Source organism: Formica exsecta, unplaced genomic scaffold, assembly GCF_003651465.1.
Source record: "Formica exsecta isolate Colony F162 unplaced genomic scaffold, ASM365146v1 scaffold107, whole genome shotgun sequence".
In the NCBI taxonomy this organism is placed as follows: domain Eukaryota; kingdom Metazoa; phylum Arthropoda; class Insecta; order Hymenoptera; family Formicidae; genus Formica; species Formica exsecta.
Window position 1 is genome coordinate 73292 of NW_021848410.1, and position 15639 is coordinate 88930.

The following is a 15639-nucleotide window of genomic DNA, read 5'->3' on the forward strand; positions in this document are numbered from 1 at the left end:
ATAAACATGTTTTGTCCATACTATTTTTCTCTCCGATGTTTAATTTTAATACAACATAGTATGAAATAGGAATTTGTGACTTAAACAATAAACAAACATAGTGGAAAAGTCAAATTATATTTTAATCTTGAATAAAAAACAGGACAAATACATAAAAATGATTCACAGTAAATTTTTTACAGTAAATGCTCAAAAATTAATAATAATTATTTAGTATTATTAATAATAATAATAATAATAATAATTAACAATAATTATTATTCATAATAATTAATAATAATTAGTTAATATTAATTGTTAATTAGTATCCCATAATGATAAAAAAATCACGTAACTTGTCAAAATGTGGTTTTCCAGCATTATTTAAACATATTTTGCAAGCAACAAATTCGGAACTTGTATATTTCAGGAGCAACAAATTAGCAACAAATTCTTATATTATTATTATGTACAATTTCGTTGCTATATATATATTGTTTCGCTAACTTAATCTTTCTTTAGCGGAACATCATTTTTTTTTTAAACCCACAGAGCAACAAATTTTTTTCATTGGCAACTTTTTAGCAACAAATGAGTAACAAATAAAAATATTAATTAGAATTGGTTCTGCTCATTTTGTTCCGCTATAACTTATAAGACGTAAAGACTTCTGCTTTATTGAGAGTTTGAATATGATATGAGACCAAAACGAAACGTCGCAAAGAGAAATATCATCTCCGCCGTAGCGGTGGAGTGCTCACGCACACTACCAGGCGCGCGGCTCACCGACGTGCGGCCGGCTAAAGGTCGGCGTTGATTGGCCAGACTTTACTCAATAATAATTCCTTTATTAAGCGTTATAAAAAAAATAATTCAGGACTTTTCGATTCAGTTTGACCCAATCTACCTCCACCTTTCGGTTGGTCACTTACTTGTCGGATACCCTGTATATACAGGGTGTTTCCTCTAACTTGAACAATTAGAATATTTTTGTTTCATTTTAAAAGGACTAATATTATGATAAGCAACAATTTTTTCTCACGGTTATATTTTACGAGATATCAAGGTTGTTGAATTTTTTAAATAGAACGATACATACACAATGTGTAAAAAAACCGAATTTTTTGAATAAAAAAAAACTTCGTTTATTTTGCCAAAATGTAAATATTTATTTTAAATATATTCCTTTTGTATTAATACAATGCTAGGCACACTGAACTAATGCATGAATGGATTTATGTAAATCCGGTTTTTGGATGACCTTGACCTTCTTCATAGGGGCTTGTATAATTTCATCATAATCGTACAACATTCTTTTTATTGTCATATTTATTTTTGGAAATAAGAAATAGTCGCACACTGACAAATTTGATGAATATGGCGGATGCTAGATGAGACATAATTTTTTTTTGGTCAGATATTTGCGTACAACGACGATCTTGTGAGACGATATATGTGTGTCATAAAGTGCAAATCTCTTTTATTTTTTTGTGATCACCTTTTTGTTGAAATTTTTCATTAAAATGTCATAAATTGTATTCTTGGGTATATTAAATTCTCTCTCTCTCTCTCTCTCTCTCTCTCTCTCTCTCTCTCTCTCTCTTCAACCACCGGTTTATACATCACATTCGAATCAACAGCAATAATTTCGTGCATTTTTTCAATGAGTTCGTCGATAGTCGTGATTTTCGAACGGATTAACTTTGGGTCTTCATTTGATATCCTCTCTTTCATCTTTAAAACGCTCATACTATATTATAAGTCTTTCCCGAGTAGAGGAATAATATTGGGACCCTACCGGAATTTTGGATCTTCCTTTCAGCTGGCAATCACTTTGCCATTGACAATGAGACAATCACCGGCCTCGTACAACCGTGTTCTCTCTGCTCGCTTACATATTCTTCCTTGACGTCTACAGGTCGGTCCGTTCTCCTGAACATTGCCCGAATGTCACAACGCTTCAATTCTTTGGAATTATCAACACCCTTCTCTCGGTTCATCCAAAACCTTCATGGCATATTGATTCATCCCACTTCTGAAATCTATAAGCCTTTCCCGAGCAAAGAAAAAATATCAGGGCCCTACCGGGACTCAAGCCTAGGACTTCTCTCTCAGCTAGTAATCATTCTGCCTCTGAGCCACTCATTATTTCATACCATCGTGTTCTCTTTGTTCATTTATGTATTCTTCTTTGATGCCTACAATATGAAAACTTGTATACGTGACAGACAGTCATCGCTGCAAGCTTGATGTATCAAATATAGTTTAATATTTCTAGTTTATTAAATTGTTACGTCCAGATTCGAGAAAGGATGAGTCAATGGAAGGGCATAACAATTACCTTTTATTACTCCGAAGTTAAATGTCTCGTGGCGTTTGGAATCAGGTCGAACGAACTGACAGGTCTGAAAAGCAGGTAAACGAGTCGCTATTACGCTGGTTATTCAGACGTTCGTTCGGTGGTCTCTTTTTGGTAAGAGAATTTAATCTCTTTTACACGGGATAGGACCAAGTGCGACCTTTCCACTAGGAAGGAGTAGGGGGTTAATAAAAAATTATTTTGATTTTAATTAACAAAGTATAAATTTATTCATTTTTTAAAATAAATGATAGATATACATGATTATATAAAAATTAAAATAAAATATTGTTGATTATAATCTCTCGGTGCGTGTGTGCGTGCGTGTGTGCGTGCGTGCGCGCGTGTGTGCGTGTGTGCGTGTGTGCGTGAGTGCGTGGGTGTGTGCGTGCGTGTGTGTGTGTGCGTGTGCGTATGTGTGTGTGCGTGTGTGTGCGTGTGTGTGCGTGTGTGTGTGTGTGCGTGTGCGTGTGCGTGCGTGCGTGTGTGTGTTTTAGTTTGCGGATGTTACATTAATACGGAAAACATCAGTCAGAAAACAAGGGAAAGATGCTATCGTTAATATTTAGGTTCTGACTGGTTAATACAATATAAAGGTTCAATGAGTACAAAAAAAAAAAAAAACCGTGTGTGTGAGAGTGAGAAAGGAAATAAAGGAGTATAGAGTGAGAGAATGGAGGGAGATTTTCTTGGTTAAATTTAATTCTGATAGGATGAATCAGATTCTAAATCAGGTAGTTCATCACAGAACTCCTATATGGCTTTTTCGAAATCATCTGACTCTGAAAGGTGAGGAGAAGGAGGGGATGAATCGGCCAGGAGGATTGTTGATAACGAGGAAAATGAGAAGATGTTCCGAGAAGTATATGAGAGAGTAGCTGGGGGAAAGGTGGTATGGTGAGAGAGGGGGAGTAGGTTCGGCGGTTTGTATCGTTAATTGTGATGGCTTAAAATTTTGTTCGGTGCAAAAATTACACTCTACGGGCGCTCGAGTCCTCCGACTCCTGCGATGAACGACTAATTTGCTGGGTTGCAGGGTGTAGATATTACCCGACCTGGTGTTCACTACGGAACCAGTGCGAATGTCGTAATGTATATTTATCGCGGGAGTTAGATATATAAATGAAATTGATTAGTTGTAACTTACTTTTTATCGCGAAGGCAGAAGGTTTCAGAAGCGAATTCGAGAGGTTGACGAATTCGTGCCTTGAGAGTTGCTCTGTTTGCGGTTGATCGAAAGATGATGCCGATTGAGGACACTAGTTTGCACAACTAATTAACTCGCGGTTCACGGTGCCAAAGCACAAAGCAAGACTGCGTGAAGACTGGAGAGTAAGTGTCTGAATGTCTCTTCGAGTTCTCTTTTTATAATTTTCTTTTCAGGGGTGTATTCTAATTCTAAGAGTGGGAATCTTCCAAAACTTCAACGAATTGAAATTGCGTAGAAGTGGGGATTCTTCAACTTTAACAAATTAAAAATTGTGCTAGTGTCCGCATTATAGGGCTCACTACTTTTTAAATTTTTAAACCGTGGTAATCGTCGATTGGTGATCTCGATATCAGTTTAAAGTCCCTTGAATATTAGTTTTCCCGGCGGACCCTCGCACACGTGATCTGATTAGAAGAAATTTTACTTTCTTATGATTATTTTTATTGATATTGATGCACCTGTATTTACTAAATATTTCGTTAGGAAATTTTATCGTTATTGATTCAGTTGTACTTGTCAGATATTTCGTTAGAAGGAATTTTATTATCTTTTCGGTATTACTTTATTCTTCCGCCGGAAACTTCTACTGCAAGGGATATCTATTGATTTTTATTTATTTTGAGGCGACCGGCGCGGTTTCGTCACCGGTCTTCTTGCGTCTTTCTTACGGTTATTCATAGATATAGTTATTGACAAGTGACTAAATGTTGAAAGAAATGTATGGCGCAAGATGCTCTGTTTACTGAACGATTCATTTTTATCACCAATCGATCATTGCGGCAACTTCGCGGAAGGAAGGAATCGTGGCGTCGCCAGGACGTAACAAAATCAATAGTTAATATTAATGAAAGGCCTGTGTGTTGCAGCAGTTGGATGGTTTATTGTTATGTCAAGTAAAAAAATTAGGGAATATTTATATTAACTTACATAGTACACCATTTTTCTTTTATCATATATTATAGAGGATATTTCTAATAAATAATACATGTTTTGAATTTTCTGACGCTTCTTTTCGGTTTCTGAGATATACAACTTTGAAATATTGTAAAAATAACATTTTAGAAAAGGGGATTTAGTCCTAATGACCTTAACATATGTTTTCAAAATTATGATTCTCAATAACTTTTAAAAAGTTTCCATCATTATTAAACATTCATGATTAAGTTACTTATTATTAAACATTGACTTAGAGATTTAAATATGCAAGTATATTGAATTCATTTATTTCGAACTTTTTTTTGTGCGGAAAGTTCCACATTTCACCCCATGTATTTTATACCTAGTTAGCCACGTCTGTTTTAACAAATATTGCCAAATACCTGCTACAAATAATTGTGAGCAAAAAGGTTACAAATTTGGTACAAGAGTTGTTATTACTGATTAAGCTGTCAGATTGCCGGCAAAAACCAAGCATAGCTTCCTGACATAACCAGACAGCAAATTGATGGCAGAAACCGAGCAAAACTTGCTGACATGACTGACATCAGATTGTCAGCAGAAACTGAGCAAGATCTGGAGTGTGCAATCTGACGGCAGATTGGCAGCAAAAACCGAACAGAATCTGCAAATTATTAACTATGATTTGAAATAATGTAGTTCAGTCGTTTACCGCTATGCAATGCGTTATTCACTATCTATAGCCGTATTCAAGTTTCTGTCATGAGTGTATATGAAGTTTGCAAAATGCGGCTAATGATATTGTAATATATCTATTTCTATTAGTTCAATTTTTGACACGATTCCCATACAGCGAATTCAGATATTAAACTGATTTTTGGAAAATCGGACAGATAATTGTTCGATTTTCACTTATCCGGACAATTTTTTTTTGAAAAAATCTTTAATATAATGAATTAAATTATTTAAATTTACTTATATGTTTTAACACATTAATATATATTATTATTATATTAATATTGTAATTGGTCTTATTTTTGCCGTCAAAAGAACAGAAAATGATCTCCCATGGATATGACATATGACGTCATTTTCGGGTCTCATGAGAGCTAACTTAGGATGTCTAATTTGTCATTTTGTGACCAAAATTTATCGTCATTTTGCTACTTAGGATTGAGACTTTAAATCCATTTAAATGTACCATTTTATATAAATGGCCAAAAGCTGCAGATTTTGTTCAGGTTTTGCTGCCAATCTGGCGTCAGATTGCCCTGCGCAGATCTTGCTCAATTTCTGCCGCCAATTTGACGTCAAGCGTCAAGTCATGTCAGCAAGTTTTGGTCGGTTTTTGCCGTTAATTTGCTGTCAGGTTATGTCAGCAAGCTTTGCTAGCAAAACACAAGCTTAATCCGGACACAGATGACATTGGATTTGTTAGCAATTTCTGAGCGAATTTGATGACAATTTGGCAACAATGTGCTATCAAATTGCTTAGTTATACTTTATTATAAATAAGTAATGGCGTGGGTGAGGGAGGAGAGAGGTGCACTCTTATCCCGAAAAAATTAATCTAACCCAAATCTAATTTCAATTTAAAATCAGAAATAGATTTGGGTTAGGTTAGAATTTTTTCGGAATAAGGGTACAAGAGAGGGGAGGGGTGGAACCCCTCCCTTGCCCACGTATTTATTTAAATATTAATTTTTGATTTTTAATAATAAATACTTAATGATATATTCAGTACACTTTCATCGCGCATAACACGATGTTGAAGTAAATAATCAATAAGTTATCTTTATCCGCAGTAATGAGAAATCATTGTTTTGTCCGTAAACAATCTGTTATATTTTTGGAGAAATTTTTTACGGAATATCTTTATTAACAGTTTTCGCACAGCACATAACAATGCAGAAAAATAGCTTTGAGATTCACAAGTTGTTTTTCAATTTGAGAATAAACGACTCATACAACTGATAGTGATTTTTTTCTCTTGATGTAATTTCTTTTTTCACAAATGTTCTTTTAAACTTTGTGATAATCGACTTAAAAAAATAGATGGTTATACATAAAAAACAGATATTCTTATGATAGATTTTCTGAATGCCATCAACTTTGTATTTACATTTACGTATTTCAGTTTTGAAAATACCATCTAAAAACAAACTTTTAAAACCCTCATGAGTTCACGGATTATAGCAGATATAGTATTATATAAATGGAATAGTGATATAGATCTATATTTAAAAGCTTTTAATATCTTATTTAATAGTTTCTTTGCTTATCGCTATGTAACGTACTTTCTCGCATTCAAATTTCTGTTAGAAATGGATATAAAATCTACAAGGCACGATTACTAATATACATAGAATCAAAAGTGTAGTAACTGTTTCTATCAGTTTAATCTACAAGTCCAACAGGAAACTTAAAACATTAAACTGATTGAAATCAACAGAATAAATGGATAATTGCTTATTTGAAGCATTAAAGAGTAGGAGTTTATTTCTCATATAATTATATCTCGAGTCTTATAAATTAAATTTAATTATTTACATATGTATAATTTATTTTATTATTTATTTAGTTAAATTGCACTAACCGTTTGCTATACGGGATATAACTACGATATAACATATGTTACATTACATGTTATATTTATGAGAGGAAAATTATAACTAACTGCCCAGATAACAAAATATGAGCATTCTGATTTTAAGATCATATTGTACTCATACTTTTTACAATCATAACAAAAATAGGCACATGTCTTGCAATATAATATTTGTTATATCGTAGTTATATTCTATATAGAATGGGTTCATATAGAATCGCTCATAGAGTTGGTAATTAAATAAATAACATAATTTATTTGTTCAATTTATAGAACTCGCGATTTAATTTATATAGATATTCCAATTTTTTGCTTCAAGTAGGCAGTAACTGGACTATATTCCATTTACTCGCCCATTTTTAAATAAACTATTATATAATTTTATGGGAATTATTTCGTTATTTTAAATAAACTATTTCATATTTTGCAGCTCTTGTTGGGATTGTATCAGAATTTAAACTGATAAAGAAGAGATATATTTTGGATCTTATGTTAGTACCCATCTTTTGCAAGCTTTATATATGCATTTCATGGCAAAAACTTGAATGCGAGTTATTTAAGTCTGGTTTCGCCGTGTAGCGGCAAGCAAAGCACATATATACAGGGTATTCAAAAAAGGTGGTTCCAAATTTTAACAGTATGTAGTACTCGTGAAAACAAATCGAAAAGTCTTAATAAACAATATTCCAAAAACCATTTATTTCCGAGTTATAAAGCATTTGATGTATTCTCCGTTCGTTTCATGAGAATGCATTGTAAACGTATTTATGTATTAAACGTATTAAACGTATTTATGCGAACGCTCGTACATTCGTTTTTCATGACCTTTTAAGCGGGGAGCACACACTTTTGCATACACGCATGATCATAAGCATAAGGAAATTGATTGGTCCATTTCCTTATGCATAAGGAAATTGACCAATCAAATTTCTTATGCTTATGATTATGCGCTTATGCAAAAGTGTGTGCTCCCCGCTTTAAGGTTGACAAATAATGAATATCGTCGATGTATTTGTTGACAGTTTTCAATTATGTATCAGTTTATCCATGAACGCCGGTGAATGATCATCTATTATGATTGCATCGATTATCAAATAGCATCAAATACGAAATAAAGCAGAAATGTTTGCACGTGTTCGATCTTCAATGAGAAAGTGTGCCGAATTGTGTGTTGAAATGAACGGAGGGCACATCGAACATCTGCTGTAGATTTTTATTTAATAACAGAAAATGCTTTATAACTCGGAAATAAATGGTTTTTGGAGTATTGTTTATTAAAACTTTCCGATTTGTTTTCACGAGTACAAACACCCTGAACACCCTGAACACCTTGAACACCCTGTATAACAATATTATATTGCCATAATATTCTGTTACATCACTGTTGTAATGTTGCAAAATAATATTTCCTTATATCATATAGATAACTTGCGTTATAATCTTTGTTATTTGTATGTTATATTATATTGCAACAAACAATATTTACTGAATGACAAAAATGCTGAACATTCAAAATTTAAAACACACGATAGTTAATTATTGCAGTCAGCACATGATTATCCTGAGTTGATGAAGTAACATCAATGTGTGAGCTCACTTTTTTTTCATGTGCACGTTAACTTGTGCTCACACATACACATGATATGTATTATTATAATATGATTACAAGATATATATATCATATTTCGATAAATATCAGAACGTATCATGACGTATAAAATCTGATCATCAAACATTGCTATGTGGGCGGTTACTCACCGGTAACGCTTATGCACTTGTAATATCAATTCAGTTTTATTACACTTATATAATATTAATATAACTATATTTATACTGAAATCGAATCAATAATCAATTCATTGAGATCATTGACCAATTTCATTCACTTTCATAAATATTGATTCACGTTATTAGCTTATTTAAATGGCTAGGAGCTATAGATCTTGCTCGGTTTTTTGTTATCAATCTACCATCAGATTGTGCACGCACAGATCCTGCTTAGTTTCTGCCAAATCTAACATCAGATTATGTTAGCAAATCTGGTTTTACCGCTCTGATCTACTGTTAGATTATACAGCAAGTTTGCCGGCAGATCACAATCCTAATGCGGACATAATTGATGCCAATTTGCTAGCAACTTCTGAGTAAATTTGTTGGCGATCTGTTGGCATATTGCGTGCATTTCATTTATTGGGAGTAGAAATCAAGCATAATCTATTGTCACGTGACAGAAACGCGGTCGAAATATACAGCACGGCCTATCGTAAAATATTAACAAGAGAAACGTAATAAAATTTGAGCATAGCTAGCTGTCACGATGTGGCGGCAAAAATGCGGCAAAAATAGAATATGCCTATTAAACACAGTTATGTTAATATAATATATAGGTGCAACCAAACTAAATATATATTATAGGTATCATTGCGCATAAGTATTATCGGTAAGTCATCGTGCGCGGTTATTTGTAATTTTCCACTCATAAATAAAATATGTAAAATATAACATATGTTATATATGGTAGTTATATTCCATATAAAATAAATAATTATTAAACAGGATGTCTAATCTTTGAAAAAACATGGAAAACCTGAAACTCTCAAGGACTTCTTTTGTAGGAAAAATCAGGAAATTCTTATGGGATTTTAGTGGTATTCAGAGAATCTTTAAAAAAATTCTCCTTGAAAAAACATGGAAAACCTGGAATTCTCAGAGTTTTTTTTTATACCTGAAAAGATCAGGGAATTCTCTGGATGGAATTTTATTGGGACTCAAAGAACCTTTCTAAAAAATCTCCCTGATAATTTTGCTTTTATATTGTAAACAGTCAGCAATCCGCTAATAAGTCAAATTGTGAATTATGTGCTTAAGAGGATGCCAGATTACCGACAGAATGCGAATATTAGTAGGATTGCAAAATCTTTTTGTTGATTAAAGATATCAACAAATCCTTTTCCACAATTAAGGTACACATAATAACGGAGTGCGGAGTTTAACATTTCATATGAAAAGTTAAAAAAAAATGAGAAAATTACAGTTTTGTTATCGGCTTCTGCCGTCACATTTACTTAATATAACAAATTTGTAATCTGTACGTGCCTAATCAGTAAACCCCGCACTCGGCATTTCATCAAAGAGTATAAGTGAACTTAGAGAAGTGAGTTTAGAAGCTTTAGAAAAAAGATTTTACAATGCTACGCTTTCGTGCATATGTGTGTGTGCGAGATCGAGGCTCAAGAGTAAAACAGAGCAGTAGATTAGTTGCGTGATGTCGCGATAGACGGAGCTGCAATCTTACATGACAAGGACAGATATAATCGTACTACCTTGGTCTCTTTCATGCGTGTGAAAGTAATATACATGTACGCACTAACTAATTATTGCAGTATCTTTTCTCTCTCGATCATACGGTCTGTCTCTTTCTAATCGCTCGCTCGCTATGTGCTACGGCGCAAGTGAACGCGTAAGTGAATATGCGACAGGTATGAAGCTAAGCGATACGTAGTACATAGCGAGCAAGCGATTAGAAAGAGACAGAGCATATGATCGAGAGAGAAAAGATACTGCAATAATGTTAGTGAGTACTTGTATATTACTCTCACACACATGAAAGAGACGAAGATAGTACTATTCAATGAAAGTTAAATTTTAATTTTAAAATTATATAAAAAGATTGAAAAAAGTATTTAAAAAAATTTTTGGCTTCAACTGGTATTGAACTTTTGACAACCCGGAACCTTTGCCCTACTAAACTTAAATCAAATTTAAAGATTATATAATCGTTGCAAATTATTACAATTTATAACGTACATATAAAGTGTACTAGAGCGGACGCAAATTTATATAAGTACAGTGATTACAGAACTACACACATCCTTAAATAATAATTTTAGAGCCGCCTAAATGAACGCATGTGTCCGCTGACCATCGCTGATATATGCTAAATTAAATATAAAACTGATAGTCACGTTATTCTTGACTTTCGCTGTGACATACAAATCACAGCGACTTCATATCCATTAATGCAGCTAAAATCGCTGCAGCCAATTTTAATTTTTCTGATCGCTATTACGGTAACTTTACAGCTATTAATACAGTTAAAATAGCTGTGGCTAAATTTTGGCTTTTGTTATTGCTGTCACAGCGACTTCATACCAATTAATGCAGTTAAAATCGCTACAGCTAGTTTTGGTTTTTCTAATCGCTATCACAGCAACTTTAGAGCTATTAATATAGCTAAAATAGCTGTGGCTAAATTTTGGCTTTTGTTATTGCTGTCACAGCGACTTCATACCAATTAATGCAGCTAAAATCGCAGCGGCTAGTTTTGGTCAGCAAAATAACATTTATTGCCAAATAGCTGTAATTAAGGCTGGCAGGACGTTATATTAGCTACATTTTTACTGTCGCAGCGAATATAATCAGACTGTGTTACTTGGGATACTAATCTTTTTACACAGGCTTCCAAGCTCATTTCTATCAGTCTAGTATTATTCTTTCATGTTATCCTGAATGTGGGTGCTATATCTTTTGCATGAACAAACTGCAGAATTTTTATATTAAATAAATATTGTTACGACCTGATGTAAGAGGCCGATCAGAAAACTGTAATTATTTAACTTTTTGGGGTTTTTTACATTAAATTATAGCGTCCGCACATCGTTATTATGAGTACTTTAATTCTAGAAAAGGATTTTTCATTCTGTATAGCCAATAAAAAGATTAGTACTTGAACTCATTCTTCGCGTTTTTATCGGTAAAACAGACCTTCGAGGATCCCCTTAAGGGGATCCAAAAGCTCGTCTGTTTTACCGACCAAAAATTATTATTTTGCACATTGAAATCTTTTTTTTAGTTGAATAGAATAATAAATCCTTTTCCACGATTTAAGTGCACATCGAAACAAAGATGAGACTTCACGAGTTTATGTTAAAAACGAAGAAAAGCTAAAAAATTACAGTTTTTTTACCGGCTTCTTGCGTCAGGTCATAACAATATTTTTTCACCGAAATGTTTTTTACTAGGCTTCTAAATACATTTTTAAACGTTCACCTATATTCTTTCATGCAATTCCGAAGACGAAGTTATTCTATTTTGCGCATACAAACTGCAAAACTTTTATATTAAGCAAATATTAATTATTATGGTCGGTAAAACAGACGAGCTTTTGGATCCTCTTAAGAGGATGCCGGATACCGACAGAATGCGAATATTAGTAGGATTGCAAAATATTTTTGTTGATTATAGATATCAACAAATCCTTTTCCATAATTAAAGTATACATAATAACGGAGTGCGGGGTTTATGATTTCATATGAAAAGTGAAAAAAAATTAAAAAATTACAGTTTTGTTATCGGCTTCTGCCGTCAACATTTACTTAATATAAAAAACCTGCAACCTGCACGTGCCTAACAAGTGAACTCCGCACTCGGCATTTTATCAAAAAGTATTAGTGAACTTCGAGAAGTGAGTTTAGAAGCTTTATAAAAAAGATTTTACTATGCAACATTTTGCACACCGAAATGTTTCTCACTAGGCTTTCAAATACATTTTCAAACGTTCACTTATATTCCTTCATGCATTTCCGAGTGGAGAGGTATCCTAGTTTGCACGTACACACCGCAAAACCCTTATATTAAGCAAATATATAATTATTATGGCCGGTAAAACAGGACGGTCCGGCAACACCTCGTGGTCGGCCTACCTGACAGTGAGTTCCGGCGCCAGCTTTCACCGTACGCCCGACATGTCGGCGCTGCCGCAGAATCCGAGCAAGCCGCGAATAGTTAACGCCACCAGTAACTCGGTCACCCTGACGTGGAGCCCGGGCCACGAGGGCCAGAGCAAGATCGTCGGCTACAATATCGAGTACTATAGCAGCAACCTGAACACCGGCTGGGTGGTGGCAGCCACGGGTGTCCTCGACGACATCTATACCGTGAGTATTTTATCGAGAATCGGCGACGCTTGACCTCCTTTCCTTATAGTGCTTACACTCCAGAGTCTCAACGATCTTTTCAAGTAGATATTTTCAGTTTCCCTCCTTGCTTCGCGTGTATCGCTTCGAAAGTGTGTTTAGTAATTCACGGCTTCCCGCGAGAGGTCTCCACCGTCTCTCCTGCCGACCCTTAAAATATATTAAAAATATGTGTCTATATTTTTGTTTATATATCCAATGCTTTAAACAATATTGAATATACAGTACATATTTTTATTGTAATTTTTAATAATAAAAAAATTAAAATATGAAAAATTTTATGAAAAATTTATTTTACGAAAGCTATTTAATTTTTTCTCATACATTTGCAAATTTAGCACTTGAAATTAAAGTGGCTCTGTGCTTTACCTTTGTATGTGTGAAAAGCATTAGAAAACTCTGACGAACGATAGATTTCGCAGAGAGAATTTCAGGACAGAGATTTTCTGTGAAGCAATTCATGTCCTCTGACGCGTTGTTTAGGAGCTACACAATTACGCAGACAGGTCTTAGATGACATTTATTACAATTATGAGATGAATTATTCATTTATTGTTTCAAGTACACTTGCAGACAGTTTGTAGAAGATATTCAAAGTGTCTACCCTGAACCTGATTACATTCTTTGGCATTCATTGCCTCTGTATCTCTTAAACCAATGTATCTACATAAATAGCAGCAAGAGGCCAACTGTAGCGCAGAATGCAATCAGGTTTAGGGTAGACACTTCGAACACCTTCTATAAATTGTCTGCAAGTATACTTAAAACAATAAATGAATAATTCATCTCATAATTGTAATAAATGTCACCTAAGACCTGTCTGCGCGGTCGCGTAGCTCTTAAACAACGCAGGGTCTTGAATCACCCTGTATATTGTAAAATCAAATACACATAAAGTTTTTTAAAATTATAGGAACAATATTATTAAAATAATTATACATATACATAAATAAAGCACATTTGAAATAACATTTTATTATCAAATAGAATACATATTAAACTTAATATTTTTGTTGATATCAATAATAGTGATCTTCATAAGAAGTTTATGAAATAGAACAAAAATAATTGTGTGTATGTGTGTGTGTGTGTGTGCGCGCGCGTGTGTGTGTGTGCATTCCATTTATAATGTATTAATATAACTTTCTTACAAGTTATTATTTTCTAAATTTTATAAAAAAATGCACACTATTTTATCACATACTTTATGACAACCAAATAAAAAAAAAAAACATTAAATTTTTTTAAAAAGTACGTTTTTTAATAAGTACGTAAAAGCATTAACAATAATAAAAATTTTAAAAATTTAATATGTATAATATATACATAATACATGTGTACATGTATTTATTCGTACTGAACTTATACTGAATTGTTAGTTTGATTTAAAATGATGGATGCTTTTATAATGATGTGTACGTATAGTTACATTATACGCAGTGTAGTAAAATTATTAAATTATTTAAGGGGGGAAACCAGGGTAACGGTGACTATTTTTAAGGATTTTTTTCTGGTAAATAATTGTTTTTTTCAAATCACAAAGTACATAATTAGAACTATTTTTTGTGAAATTTTTGTTAAAAAATACTAATATTTATAGCTACAATAGCCAATGGTGTGAGCCGCCTAAAAAAAACCGGATGCACGCGTAGTGGGCCAATGGAAGCTCTGAAACAAAAAAAAACAAATATTTTCTTAAAATATAAGATAATAGCTTCAGTTGCACGTATGGATTAAAAAAAAAATTGGTTACAAAATGGCGGACTTTTGAAGAAAAAAGTTTCAAAATCGGTGAGATATTGATTTCTATTTTTTTAACATTACAGAAAAACAAATTATTTAATCAAAAATTCCATACGTGCAACTGAAGTTATTGTTTCATATTTAAAAAAAAATACTTATTTTTTTTGTTTCAGAGCTTTCGTTGTCCCGCTACGCGTGCGCCCGTTTTTTTTTAAGACGGCTCATACTATTGGCTATTGTAGTTATAAATATTAATATTTTTTAACGAAAATTTCACAAAAAGTGGTTCAAATTATGTACTTTGTGATGTTAATAACGTGATTTAAAAAAAAATAATTATTTATTAAAATCTTTAAAAATGGCCACCGTTACACTGATTTCCCCCCTTAAATTAAATAAAATTATGCTATCGCATCAACAAGGCAGTCTTCTAGATTGTATAAATTCTGTTTGTTCATTGCACTATATCATGTTATCTATTTACCTTGAATATCTCGTGAAAGAAATCTCTTTTTGCTTGTTTGACTAACTCTATTTCTAATGCATAGAAACATTATTTTCTTTATATATGTAAATTATTTATTGTCATAATTACTGTATGTAAATGTTATTATTTATTGATATGGTTTATATTTATAATATGTAAATTATTTAGTTATTCATGATTATCTTTGTGAGATTATGAAGAAAAGATGTCGCTATGATAAAACGAATACGAATGGAGCGCTTAAGCCGTATTGCTAACTTATTTCTGCAAAATGCATTTTTGGAATATAATTTTATTATATATGGTTAAATTGGTGCGTTCAATGTTCTTTAAGTTTTACTATGAAAAACAAGTTTCAAATTTTTGAAAAATTAAGGGAAA

General features: G+C 32.9%; 1 protein-coding gene across 1 annotated transcript in view; it reads left to right on the forward strand.

Annotated features, from left to right (window-relative positions):
• Positions 1–15639, forward strand: part of LOC115234324 (voltage-dependent calcium channel subunit alpha-2/delta-3) — a gene marked incomplete at its 5' end in the record, with an annotated part of 79427 nt that overhangs the window by 3174 nt on the left and 60614 nt on the right. The gene's annotated exons all lie outside the window — the stretch shown is intronic.